Source organism: Mustela nivalis (assembly GCF_964662115.1).
Source record: "Mustela nivalis genome assembly, chromosome: 1".
In the NCBI taxonomy this organism is placed as follows: Eukaryota; Metazoa; Chordata; class Mammalia; order Carnivora; family Mustelidae; genus Mustela; species Mustela nivalis.
In genome coordinates, this window is record NC_139020.1 from 160,491,742 (window position 1) to 160,505,989 (window position 14,248).

The following is a 14,248-nucleotide window of genomic DNA, read 5'->3' on the forward strand; positions in this document are numbered from 1 at the left end:
CAACAATAAAAAGGCAAATAACCCAATTTTGGAACAATCGATAATTGTTCAATTGATAATTGGGACAATTAGAAAAAGGGCAAAGGATCTGAACAGACACTTCTCCGGAAAAGGTATATGAATGGCCAATAGACACACGGAGAGATGCTGAATGCCACTAATCATCTGGGCAATACAAGTCGAAACCACAATGAGAGAGCACCTCACACCCACCAAGATGGCCAGAATCAGGGAGATGGACAAGAGCACTTACACACAAGGGTTCCAGAAGGAAACGACTTCGGACATGCACTGCTCAAAGCCTGTTACCATGTCCTGCATCCTGGTTGGGGGGTAATGGGAGGTGGAAGGGGATAGGCTTTAAATTGTACAGTTGCAGGGGTGGTGGTGGTGGAAAACCCCCACCCCAGCTTGAATAGCCCTCTAAAAATAGGCTGCAATAAATGGAGCCAAGAGAATTCCCCCAGCCCAGCTGCTGGAGCCCTCCAGACACAGGCTCTGACCGACAGCCTCACAACCTGGATTCTCCAAGAATTCCAGGCACTTGTCCAGGCCCACGGCATAGCCGCCTGCCAGGATGGTCTTGGCGACATTGTTCCGGCTGGGATTTAGAAGAAGGGGGTTGAATTTCCCTGTTAGCATTTGGAATACCAGAGGATGGAGTCCCTGGAAACCAAATGCCTCTTAATTCTCTTGTTTTATCTTTCTACAAAGTGTGCCTCTTGTTTCTGCTCAGTTAACTGCCTTGCGGATTAATAATTTAGGGAACCGTGAGGCAAACAACAAAGTTCAGCCTGGAAAGGTAAAGAAAGCCAATTTTTCTGCTAAAATGACTATACCGGGCAGAATTCTTATATGTTCCATTTGGGCAAGTTGCTTAGCCTTCTGAGTCTCGGTTTTCTCAACTCTAAGTTATGGCTCATGGACCACAACTATCCTGGAGAATTCATCTTCCTGTTTAATTTAATTTAGTAAGCATTTATTAGTGCTTACTCTGTGCCTGTCATCTGAGGCCTCAGTGGGAGACACTGATGCGACAAGTGTCCCTCAGTATGATGTTATAATAATCTGGAGGAAGAAGCTTGTAAGTCTACCTCATAACAGGCTCCAAAGATGAAGGGGCTTTGGGATGGGGCCTTGAGGGATGAGTAGGAGCCCATCTATAGGGGCACAGGATTCAAGAAAGTCATGAAAATATTTAGTTCCACTATTCCGCCCTGGGTTTCAGTCCTGAGTTGCTTGCCTTGACCTGTCTCACGTGTCATGACCCAACTTCATTCCCATCCCCCGGCTTCTGACATCAGACACGTATATAGCACCCTATCCCACCCCCAAGGCCAACCTTTGCAGTCCCTCTCCCAGAGCTGTCAAGATAAAGGCCAGCTCCCCCACACAGCCTGCCTCCAGGCCTGTGCCCTGATTGAGGTTCTCCTCTCCAGCCCTTGCCATTTATCATGTTCCCTCCACACACGCCACATCTCCAGTAGCACAAAACTTCTTTCAAAGCCCCAGACTCCTGCTGTGCCTGACTCCTGGCTAAGACTTTGGATTTCAGCTTACAATGTCTCCTCTCCCAGAAAGCCACCCCTGACCAGCCCCTAGTCCAAGTTAGACACTCCTCGTAGACACTCTCGGGTTTACTCTGCACCTGCTCTCCCATTACACCAGTGAGCTGTACTGCTCTTGCCAGGCAGAGCTGGGCCTGTATTGTTCTCTGCAGCATTCTCCACACCTACTAGGGGGCCTGGGACACAGAGGTGCTCAGCAGTTGAATAAATCCAGCCTGAGAGTCAAATCCGGCCCACTGTTTGCTGTTTTAAAATAAAGTTTTATTGGAACAGAGTCCCACTCATTCACTTATGTATTGTCTGCAGATACTTTTGGGCTACAACAACAAAGCTGAACAGTTACAAAGGCGATAGATGACTCACAACACCTAAAATATTTATATCTAGCCCTCCACACAAAAAGGTCGTCTACCCTGCAATAAATGAAGGTCCTCTGGGGAGTTGGCACCAGCTACCCTGCCTGTCCTGCCAGACCTCCAGTGCCCTTGTGCAGGCCCACCACGGACAAGATCTGGAAGAGCAGAATCCAAATGTCATGGGGGAAGGTGGTGATTAAAACCATAGGGCCGGGGGCACCTGGGTGGCTCAGTGGGTTAAAGCCTCTCTGCCTTTGGCTTGGTCATGATCCCAGGGTCCTGGGATGGAGCCTTGCATTGTACTCTCTGCTCAGCAGGGAGCCTGCTTCCTCCTCTCTCTCTCTCATTCTCTCTCTCTCTCTCTCTGCCTGCTTCTCTCCCTACTTGTAATCTCTGTCTGTCAAATAAATAAAATATTAAAACAAAAACAAAAACAAAACATAGGGCTGGGCCAAGTGACCTCCAGACAAGATGGCCACATGTTGGGACGATCCACTGCTAGAAATGATTCCTACGGAGCTTCTTGCCTGTGTGTACAAAGACTTAGGATATTAGTTGATTGTAACAGTGGAACGGGGAGAAGGAGACATACAATGTCCCTCAGTGGGGACTGGGCAGTGGGTACACGGCTATACGCCCATTACTGGAGTTCTGTGTTAACAATATGGTGGCACACCATACACATAGGAAATGATCTGAGATGGGACACTGTGATTAAAAGTCCAATAAATCATCATATGTACTCATAGTAAGATATATAGAACACTAGTGTGCTTATATAGCATCATATAACCATTGACTATTTCTTAAAGAAGATCCAAGAAACATAGACCAGTGATTGTCTCTGGGAAGGGAAACTGGGGTTTCCAGAGATTCCTGGAGATGGGCCTCTGCCCTCTAAACCTGAAGTCTTGTTGGGACAGGGCTGGGAAAGAGAAGGGAGGACTTCTTGCTGTATGCACCACCCCCCGCCTTTTTAAAAAAGATTTTATTTATTTATTTGACACAGAGAGATCACAAGTAGGCAGAGAGGCAGGCAGACAGAGTGCGGGAAGCAGGCTCCCCACTGAGCAAGGAGCCTGATGTGGGACTTGATCCCAGGACCTTGAGATCACGACCTGAGCCGAAGGCAGAGGCTTAACTCACTGAGCCACCCAGGTGCCCCTCTATGCCCTTTTATAGTTTTCAAAATTTTAAACATGTTTGTTCCCTTAAAAACAAACCAAAAAAGCCAGTGCAGTGAAGAAATCAGTACAATCATGGCAACCTACAGGACCAGAGTTGTTCTAGCATCTTATAGGAGACCCTGAGGCCCTCCAGAGCCAGTGCCCAAAGACCCCAAATTCCAGATGGTACTTAAGTTACCTCTCGGGCCACTTGGGTTCCTTTGTCTCTGAGTAGGCTGTGTCTTACTGACAGCGTGAAAATCTGTGGGAGCCCATTTGACTGCCCCCTTCAGTGTTGATCATTCCTCTGTTGTTCTTCATAACACCAAATGAACATCCCTACAGCACAGCTGGGATGCCGGGCGTGGGAGAGAGCTCTGTCATCATCCCTGCAGCCCATGCCCTCATTTTACAGACAGGGAAACTGAGGCCTGGAGTGAAAAAGGGATGTGCCCTGGGCTGTGTACTAGGAACACTGACACTGGTCCAGGCATCCTGCCTCCCAGGCCACAGTACCCCACAGTCCAGCACACAGCTGGGCTTGGGGGGGGCGGTGTGTTGGCTCCCTACAGAATAGAACTTCTTCCTAGGAGCATTGGATGCTGTGAAAACCAGAGGCAGCTGTGCAGAATGCAGAATTGTGTAAAATGGTATCTCAGAGAAGCCAGTCAGTCCCCCCAGGACAGAAAGTTTCCAGATGAATCCAGCTGCTCCAAAGTGTTGAGTTACTTTTTAAAATTTCATTTGTTTTCACATAAACCACTTGCAAATCACAGGCTTCCCTAATTGCACTACACCAAGTAAAGTAAATGACCTTGGGATAACTTACTTTGGGAGGCTGGAGTTGGCCCCGAGGGGGTGTAGGACTGTTTACCGTGAACTAGTCGATATGGCCATCCCCTGTGCAGGTAGTACTTTGCTTGTCATCTAGTCCCTGATGTCTTGCCTTCCAGCCTCACCTCCAGCTACCATCCCTATAATAGAGCTCCTCCCAGTATGCACCGCACCCTCTTTTGTCCCAGTGCCTTTGCTTATGCGGTTCCTACTTCCCAGGCTACCCTTTTCCTCTGCTTGGCAACCTCCTACTCAGCCTTTAAGACTCAGCCCAAACGTCACCTTCTCTTCAAAGCCCTTCCCAGTACTCTGTCTCCCAGGTGGAGAGGGAAACCCTCACCTGGACTGTGGGCATCACAAGGGCAGGGACAATGGCTCTCTGTCCACTCTCCTGGTGGTGGGGCTCAGACACTGCCACTGCTCCGAATGACCAGCTACCAGCAGAGCTGAGTCCCAACCATAAAAACTCAGTGCTACTTGGGCTGGCCAAGACCCAGACTGTGACAGTGAGATTGAAGAGGCTTTAATGTTTGCATATCCTAAATTTTAGGGCTGGAAGGAGTCACCATGACCCAGCATTTACTGCTCACTAGGTGGGGAGCCTGAGGCCTACAAGACGGGGTTGCACTTCCCGAAGTCATTCTGGGGCCAGGCCAAGACCTGGTCATCTGACTTCCTTTCCGCATCTCCTTCCCCACTGCTCTGACAAAGCAAACCACAGAGTCAGGGAACCATTGTGGTTTGAGGTGTAAGGAGGATGATTTCTGTGGTCTTTGAATGAACAATAAAAATCAGACGCAGGTGCTACTATGCCTACAGTTGACAATGGATTAACTGAGGCTGGAAGAAAAGATCCTTAGGGAGGGCTTGCAATGACAGAACCGCATAGTCAGGACACAGGGTCAGAAGCAAGGAGAATCGAAACCCTTACCAGTACTGGTCGGCGCTACACAAACTCTGAAAAGCCTAGCATGTGACAGGTGCTCTGTGACTGACACTGTGAACCAAATGGTCAGGAATGATCACCTCCTCCAAGAAGCCCTCCTAGCCTACAGCCCCAGAACACCCTATGTTTCCAGGTCCCCAGTGCCCACCACAACCCCTGACACAGTGTGTGATTATAAAGTAGGTGTTATAAAAGTGAAGGAAGGTGTGGGGGTGGCCATGGGTCAGAAGGTGCTGATGGCTTCCCGCCTTAGTCCGGCCACTCTTGGGGGCCCCCTCCCTCCATCCTTGTCCCCCTGCTGGGCCCGGTCAGGTAAGCTGAGCTGCTTGCCTGGGGATTTAGGGCGCAGGGCCTGTGGAGAACAGACCTGTGGCTTCTAAGTGCCACTACTTGAGTTATGGGTCTCTACTCAAGTGGATGGGAAGTGGCCGTCTGCCGGTCTTCTTGCAGGATTCGAGAGGCCTGACGACATCAGGAAGACATTTAGTAGCAAATACCTAATTAGGCTGCTACCTTCGTCAGTGAAGGGCTCTTCCCCGAACACACCCCGCCCCACTGCCCTCGAAATCATACTGCACACCACAGTTCCCATCAGGTGGTCTTGCCAGCCCCGGCTCACAATCAAAGTGACCCCACCGCAGCCCCCCCCTTTCCCTGGCTGGTAGCACTGGGAAGCTGCTTGGCCAGATCCTCTGGCCTGACCCTTTGGGCCCCTCCATACCTGAGATAGAGCCCAGGCCACCTCGGTTCTCTGTCCCAGGGTGAAGAGGCAGCCCTGTGGCCAGTAGGCCTGGACACACATCCCAGCCCCTGACCCCCTTGTGTCACCCTGGCTGAGTCCCCCAGCTTCCTGGGGCCTCAGTGTGTGGATCTAGAAACCCTCCTTGCAGGAGTGGTGTGGGGGCTTGGCAAGAACATCTGTAATTGCCTGGCCAGGGATGGGTACCACGGAGGCCTTCAGAACTGGGCAGTGTTTCCCCTGCTCCACCACTGTCCCCACAGAGTGGGAATGCTCACACCTGGGGACACCAGTTGGGGTCACAGCCTAGCTCCCCCACATCTGATGCTCGATCTTGCATCTTGGGCAATGGGATGGGTCTTTCTGTGCCTCCTTTCCCCCTTTCTGCCTCTATCTGCCTCTTCCTTAAGTTTGGGGCTGTTACCTCTCTAGACAGCCACAAGGCCACCCCTCACCGGCACCTACCCTGTATCAGGCACTTTACAGAAGAGGTAGCATTTAATTCTCAACAACCTTCCACTTTACAAATATATGATGACTCAGAGAGGCTGAGTAACTTACTTAAGGCTTCCCCCCACTCCAAGGGCTTATTGAATGAGGCTCTGTGCTAAATGCTTTACATGTATCATTCATTTAATGAGCCTTACAATGACCTTCTCAGGAACATACCACTATTACTATCCTCATCCGATCATCCAGAGAAAGAACCGAGGCTCAGAAAGCTAAAAGAATGTGCAAAAGGGCAAACAGCTAGGAAGTGAGGATTTGAACCCAGGGCTGTCTGATTCCCAAGTCTATGCTTTAAACACTATTCTCTTTGGTCTTCAAGGCCCAGTTCCAAGATGTCCCCTGCAGAAGACAGTTTCCCTTCTCAGCTGATATCATGGAAATAATAAGAGCAAATCCAGAACCACCCCCCACCACAACTGCCCCACACTGGCTATGGAGTCCGACTCCTGGCTCTGTCCCCTTCTTGGCAGTATGGTCTTGGGCATTGCCATTCCAAGCCTCAGTCTCCTCCTCTGTAAAATGGGCATGAATAACCAGGCATATCACTGTTGTTGTAAAGACTTTAGTGGGATACCCAGTGCTGGGCCCTCAGCAAGAGTTCTGCCCCCACTTAACCAGCTCCCAGGTCCCCAGTCACAAATCCCAATTCCCTCTGCCCTACTCTCTTCCCGGGGGATGCCCCGCTTGCCCTCTGGAGTGGAGAGCAGCTGGGGAAAAGCAGGCAGGCATGGTGGTAGCTGGCCCCGGGAAGAACTTGAGGCTTCTGCCAGCTCTGCTAAGGCAGCCCAGAAGCCCAGGTGGGGTCACATGGGGCAAGCTCACACTCAGTGGGGCCACCAGGGATGAATTAACTTCTGTGGTCCCAAGCCCCACCCACAGGGCTACAGTCTGGGAAAGAGACCCCCACGTGTGAAGGGCTTTGAGACAGCACACACATGTTCCAACAGACGGCAGCCCGCTTGCCATCACCTCCTCTGAGGGATCTTCTGGAACACCCCCAGGTAAAGCCCATCCCCTTTCTCTCTATTTCATCTAATTCCCTTCAAAGCCCATCTCTCAGCCTATATTTATCTTGCTTATATTACTTGTTTACTTGTTTATTGTCTGTCTCTTCCATCACAATGGAGCTCTGTGAAGGAGGGACTTTGTTTACCACCGTGTCCCCAGTATCCAGATGGAGCCTGGTCGACAGTACGTGCTCAGTAATTGTCTGATAAATGAGTGAGTCATGCTGAACCACAGTTGTTCTCAGTCAGGGACAACCACATGGATGCAGCAAGGCCTGCACGCTGGGAAGGGAACGGCAGGCTCCGCTCCTGCTCCCCATTCTCACCCTTGTCTTATTCGATCTCAGCCAACGCCTCTATTTCCACCATAGATAGATTATGGAAGGGCTGGGTGAGATGGTCTTTCAAAAACACCAATTTTCATCTCCAGTGTGCCCAGTACATAAAGGAACCATCAGCCAAAGATTTTATAAAAAAAAAAAAAAAGATGCATCCCTTCAGCAGGGCAAATGACCATCCTTGACCTATCTGGTTCTTTCCTGGTAGCTTTGCTTAAACTGGGGCCCCTCTGTATTAAAGGGAGCAGGTAAAGTGAGGGCATTGGGGAAGAAATATGGAAATCTGCAAGGCCTTGTTCTGTTTCAGATTCAGACACGTGTCTTTCCAGGGAGCCGCTAAGGAAGGAGCCTGCTTATTCTTGAGCCATGGGTCCCTACAGCAGAACAGCTACTGAGGGGTTGCCAAGCCAAGGCAAGGCCCCAGTGGCCCTCTCCCTTAATGAATAGACACGTTCATTTACAGCAAGTGCCAGGGACGCCTGTTTTGCAAATGGATGCCACTAAGTGCTCCTAAAACAACAGCCTCTCTTAAGTGGGTTAAAAATTCCCCTCTGCAATTTTCTTTATGTTATTGATTTAAACAGCACCTTCTCTCATCTGGCTGGGACGAAGACTGCATCCAGCTTGACCCAACTCCACTGATTCGGAATTAATGGAGGTGGGATACGTGTGATGCCTGATTCAGTGTCTGAATAAATCCATAACTGAGAACATGTGCACTCCTGAATGTGTCCCACAACTGCCCCTGACATTTATTCCTACCTACTCTGTGTCTGTCAGGCACTGACTGGGGAACCAGAAGGTGCAGAAGGAAACAGAGGCCCTGAAGCCCGGAGAGCCTAAGTCATTTGTCCAAAGACGCACAACCTCTAAAGCACAGAGCTGGGACGGGCACCCACCCATGTTGACACTCAGCCTGTGTTCTCTCTGCTCCACGGGTGGTTCTCAAAGGCTGCTTCCAGGAATAGCAACAGTTGCAGTCTCAGCTGGGACTTTTTTGCAATTGCAAAGTCCAACTGTCCAGGTGGGTCTGATGCCTACTCCAGTTTGGGACTCTTGGGTCAGTCAGGGCACTGAGGTGGGCCATCAGTTCAGTATGGGAGCCAGATGGCACAAGGTCAGGACTGACTGTGAGCAGGTGGGATGGCCATTTAGAGAAGGCTTCCTGGAGGAGGTGAGGTGAGGCCTGTCTTGGGATCTGTGGCAGGAATGGGAATTCACTGGGTGGCCCAGCAAGAGAAGGGCACTCCAGGTAAAGGGAATAGCATAGGAACAGCTTTGGTGAGCTTGGGAAAATATAATCATAGTTCTGCATATATGGGGAGTGTGAAGTACGGGGATGGGTGAGCTGTGAGGAAAGAGGCCAGAGGGTGAAGAGGTTAGACTTCCGGTGACAGAAGTGGCCTGGATTTATCCCTAGGTTGGTTTTCCCAATGACCACAAAGGACACGTTTACCAATTACTTAACACCATGCTTTACATGGGGGGGGGGGTGGGACTCAATCTTCTCCATCAATAATAAAAAAAAAGTTTCACTGAGAATAAATTCAGTTTTCCCATAAAAACAAATCACCCAAACTAAAACACTGTTATAAAATCCTGCTTGGATTCTGTTATCAGCAGAAGGCCTGTGCTGGAGGCCTGCTCTGGGTTTGTTTAACACAGACATTAGCAAGCAAAGAGAATTCATGTTCTAGAAGGCAGCCATAAAACAGAAGGGTGCTTTTTATATCCTGATAGGGAATAAGACACAAGATGTATTGCTAGGTGAAACAAGTAAAGTGATGAATGCTGTATTTGGGTAAAAAAGGAAGGGGGAGGAGTAAACACTCCCCCCCCCACACACACACACCGACGCAGACATGCACGCACACACGCACACTGACATATGCATAAAATACCTCTGGACAGCGGTTACCTTTGAGGGAACTTGCCAGGGCTGGGAGGGTGGTTTGTTGTTCACTGTGTGCCTTTTCTATCTTTAATTGTTGGACCATGTGACTACACAACGCCCATAAAAACAAGATACAATAAAGCCCTTTTTTGAGTGCTAAAGACGTATTAGCAGGGACCAACACTTTGGTCTCAGAATAACGGGCAGGGCTGAAAGAGCACTGGGAAGAGTTACACTCTCCCAGGTCCCATGTGATTCTGTTCCTGGTCCCTGGACGCCGAGTCTGGGGCTCACCTGGAATCATTTCACACAGTCAGAGTCTCACACTTCCACCTGCCTGGTGGGTAGCAGGGGCAGGGTGGTAGGGGAGTCAAGGCCATCTTCCTATACTCTTGGGAATAAGACTTGGCTGTCATTCCAACGTGCACCTCTTGCATTGTGAGGGGAGAAGGCCAGGCCCCCAAGGAGCACCTCCTGTATGCTGGGCAGTTGGCAGCTATCTGCAGCTTGGCACACACTGTCCTGTGGGTGGTTATCAAGCCCTGTTAGGCAGCCCACCAGGAAGCTGAGACACACAGAGGTTTGGTGGTACACCTGAGGCCGCTCAGCTCGCAGTGGGCAGAGCTGGGATTCCAATCCGCAGGCTTCGCAGGAAAGCCTTGGAGCCTCACTCCATGCCAAGTGGGACTTGGGCTGGTAAGGGAACATGGCCCTATGAAATAAGAGTAAACCTGGAGGCCCCAGATGGGGCCGCCCCAGACTCCTGGAGTGGGTCCATAATGAGCAGCCCTTATGCAACACAGCCCACAGATAATTTTGGTCTCTCTCACTGTTTCCGTACATGAGCATAATTTATGTGTTAATAGCAAAGATATCAAGGTTTGGAAACCCCTGGAGTGTTGGAAACGCAATTTGTAATTACAAGCACACAGCAATTTGTTCAACATGTCAGCCCTGTCCACGGTAATTATTCCCCTGGTTAAGGGTAATCCCCGCCGTGCATGGGAAAGGGAAGCCAGGAGCGAGGGCGCTGGGGCTGGGACCCCGGTTGTCTTCCTTGAGGCCATTTCTTCTCCCAAGATCCCTTCCCAGCCATAGAAAGAGCACAGTCTGCACCTTACAGAAGGGACAGAGGCCCAGATGGACCAAAACACTTGCACAAGATGTGAGATCACACACCAGAACACGGGGAGCTGGGATTTGATACCAATGGATGGCCCAAGCCATGAGGGTCCTCACCTGGGATGCAGCTTTCTGATTGGAAAGGGCATTCTTCATTCAACACACATTGGTTCCCCTTAGGCTTTAACTCCAGGGCAAGGTATGGGGGCTAAGGGAAGCAGGGGAGGGACTCCCAGACTCTGAAGGCCCCCTGGTTGTCTAGCTCTGGCTGCACTAACTGTAGGGCCCTCATTCTCTGCTTTACACACGTGGCTTGCGGATGCCCTGTCCACCCTGTAAATCTGGGACCTCACATTTCCATTTCACTGCCCAAGGCTGTGGAGCAGAGACCTGGACCCCAGCACTCCCCTGCAAAGTGGGGGTCCACCTAGCCATCCCAGGTTGGGCTTGGCGGCAAATGAAGTTGGGTTTTAAAAGGACAATTTAGGGCACAGCTGGTAGAGCCATCCTTGGAGAGAAGGAAAGATGGGCTGGAGCCATTGAACCAGCAGTTTAGGTGTCAGACTGGGGTGTAGGTGAGGAGCAGGGGGAAGGGTGGTGGGCTCTGGCATGACCAGAGCAGCCCCAACCCCACCTCTCACCAGGCTGGGCCTGGCTGGGCCAGTCCACCCTTCACCACTGGAGGGCTGGCGCCACCTGTCGTCCTTCTGGGGAACTGCATCCTGGCCTTCCCAGCCCCAGGACAGAGAGCGGGCAGGACTCCATGGTACCCCAGCCTTGGGAAAGGTGCAGAGAGGGGCAGCTGAGTCAGCTTCTGGACCCCACCCTAAGCTTCCTCATTCAAACCTCTCCCCTCCTGCCTGAACCATCTGAGACATCCTCCTCCCCAGCCCCCTTGCAGCTGGGTTAGGAAGGGCAGTGGGTTAGGAAGCAGAGACAAGACTCAAAGCCATTTTCACTGACATTTCAGTCTAACGACAAATCATCGCCCTGCTTCAAAATATGGCTCTTCACTGCTTACAAAATAAGCACCAAATTCCTTGTTATGCCTAGAAGTCCCTGCAAATTTGGCCTCTGCCCTCCCTACTCTGCCTCAGCCTCTTACCTACTTGGTTGGCTCCTGCCACCCACCCTTTAAAAATGCTAGTTCAGCACACATGTCTCTCTCTTTTCACCTACTTAACCGTGACTCCACCTTCAAGCCTCAGCTCCTTCAGGGACGCCTTGCCTGGCCTCCTCACTGCCCCCTGAGCAATTCCTCCTAGCAACTGGCTGATGTTGTTCAGGACAGCATTTCCCTCTCCTATACCAGACAGCTGGGTAAGGATAAGGAGCATGTCTGTGGGACTCAACATTTACTTCAGCCCCAGAGTTGTGCCCAGCACATACTGGATTCTTGAGAAATCTTTGTGGAAGAAATGAATTATGTCTAGATCAAGTGAGTCGCTGTCCCCAAATTAACATGCCTTCATAAATAAAATATTCATTTCTCAAGGGGCCAGGCATAGAGGTAAAGGTGTTTCATACTTGAGCTCTGGGGGAGGGTATGGGGGGGATATTAACAGACAATAAAGTAGGGGGTCTGTGCACAGATGTCCTGACCAGGAGTAGACAGCCAGAAAAACTCGAGCTGAGATGTGAACCCAGGTCTGTTTTCAGTCAAGCCATCCTGTGGCCCCTGAGGCCAGGCATATGGCCCAGTTCCCTCTGAGGTTTCACCTAGCTGGGTTTGCTCAAGCTGCTCACACAGATGGAGGACAGTGGTTAGAGTTCCCTTTCCCCTGAGGTTACCAACAGAGTTCTGGAGAGAGATTCTAGAAAGCTAAGCACAAGAAGACTGCCTAAGTGGGGAGGAGAACCCACCACACCTAGGCATCTCTCCCTTGCCAGTGAGCATGCTCAAGGCTGGTTCTACCATCCCTGTGCAGGGCTCCTGTGCCTGTGTCTCTGTAAAAGGCGCCCTCTTCTGGTGGACACAGCCTCTTAGACTCCTGCTTGGAAAGACTGCGTTCTTTCTTTGCCAAGTGCTCTTACACAGTGCTCAACCTGGACATCTGTGCACTAGAGGTGCCTGGAGCTCTGCCCTATTGGGTGACTATGACCCTTAGTCCCTGCCGCCCTCCTGACACCAGCAGTGGATCCTTCTCCTCCTTCAAGGGGGCAGGGAGCCCTTCCGGTAAGGCTTTATACCTATGCATGCAAGACATGTGGGCCACATGTAGCCACCAGCTGCCTTCCTTTCTCAGACCCTGGGAGAAAGAAGGCCCCAGAAAAAGCCCTCTGGGAGATTTACATGGCAGAGATAAGACAGTAGCAGGTCCAGAAATCACAAGGCCCACAGAGAAAACATCAGCAAAACTTAACACTGACTTAAGTTGCCTCAAGGGAAGACCGTCAAAGTTTAATAGGGAGGCAGGAAAAACTCCAGGCTACATTATCGGCATTAGCCCAGGTGAGATGAATGACATGTTGCCTGCCTGGGTCTTCAAGGAGACAGATCCTCACTCCTCTCAGAAAAGCTGCTGCATGTCCTGGGCTTCTGCACTGAGTCAGGAACCCGGAGGAGGCCAGGGCTGGCTCAAGGTCACCCAATGGCCAGCTGGCAGCCAGGCTGGGCCCATGCCAGGGCCCCAGGCTCCACCTTCGCTCCAGACCCAGATCTGCTGGAGTGGGGAGGAGGGGGAGCTGGTCTCCAGCTCGGGCCTTCAACTGGGCACAGAGGGACCGTTCTTTGCAGCTCAACGATCCCCCTGTTTGCCCCGTGCCAGGCTACAGCCTCCCTCGAGTCCTGCTGACGAGGAAAATCTGGTGCCAGCGTCCACAAATATGTGTGCCTTCTGGAGGGAGGAGGGAGTCAGGTTCTCTGGCCGAGTGGGTGGATTTAAAGGCCCAGAGGGAAGTCACAGGATGGGGGCAGAGCAAGCTACCGGTGTTTTCTTTAAAAGACACTGCAGGGATTAAACACACATATACATGTATCTCCTGAACATTTCCAACCGTATACCCCCCAAATGCTCCTCATGTTTAGTTTGAGTGGGGGGCATATGAAGTTTCATTGTATATTCTTACAATGATGAATATTTTTTACCAAGTATCTGTTTTCCTAAGTAAAGAGTAACCTCCTAGAAATAAACCAAAAATAAGAGGTCCAGGAAGAAAGGAAGCTGCCAGAAGGAGCTCAGAATTTCGGAGATGGAGGGAGCTCAAGTACTGACCTTCTCAGTAAAGAACAAAAGCTGAGGGGCACCTGAGTGGCTCAGTGAGTCAAGCATCTGCCTTTGGCTCAGGTCATGATCTCGGGGTGCTGGGATCAAGCCCCATACAGGGCTCCTTGCTCAGCGGGGAGTCTGCTTCTCCCTCTCTCTCTGCCACTCCCCCCTGCTTGTGTGCTCTCTTTCTCTCTCTACCTTTCTGTCAAATAAATAAAAAGTTTTAAAGCAAAGACATTAAAAACAAAAACAAACAAATACCCAAAAGCTGAGATTACCTGTGCTTGCTGGGAGCTGGGTCGTGTTGGTGGCCCATTTCTGCATGGTGACAGTTTAGCCTCAAAGTGACCTGAAGAGGCAGGCCCTATTATTGTCACTCCCACTAAACAAACCAGGGGACATCGCCCCAAATCCTAGCCACTAGCCCAGTTTGGGTCTTGTTCTTGGCCTCAACTTCCTTGTAGGGACCTACAGTTCTCAGAGAGCCCTGGGGAGGAGCGGCCCTGGGGAGGAGCGACACTGCTCCAGAGGGAATGTGCCTCATCAGGCAAGCGAGGGG

General features: G+C 50.9%; 1 protein-coding gene and 1 long non-coding RNA gene across 18 annotated transcripts in view; one reads left to right on the forward strand and one right to left on the reverse strand.

The window, feature by feature from the left end:
* The window catches only part of LOC309872844, an 802,828-nt gene that overhangs the window by 767,601 nt on the left and 20,979 nt on the right, over positions 1-14,248 (forward strand). The window lies entirely within an intron of this gene.
* IQSEC1 (IQ motif and Sec7 domain ArfGEF 1) overlaps positions 1-14,248 on the reverse strand; it is a 371,613-nt gene that overhangs the window by 74,396 nt on the left and 282,969 nt on the right. The gene's annotated exons all lie outside the window — the stretch shown is intronic.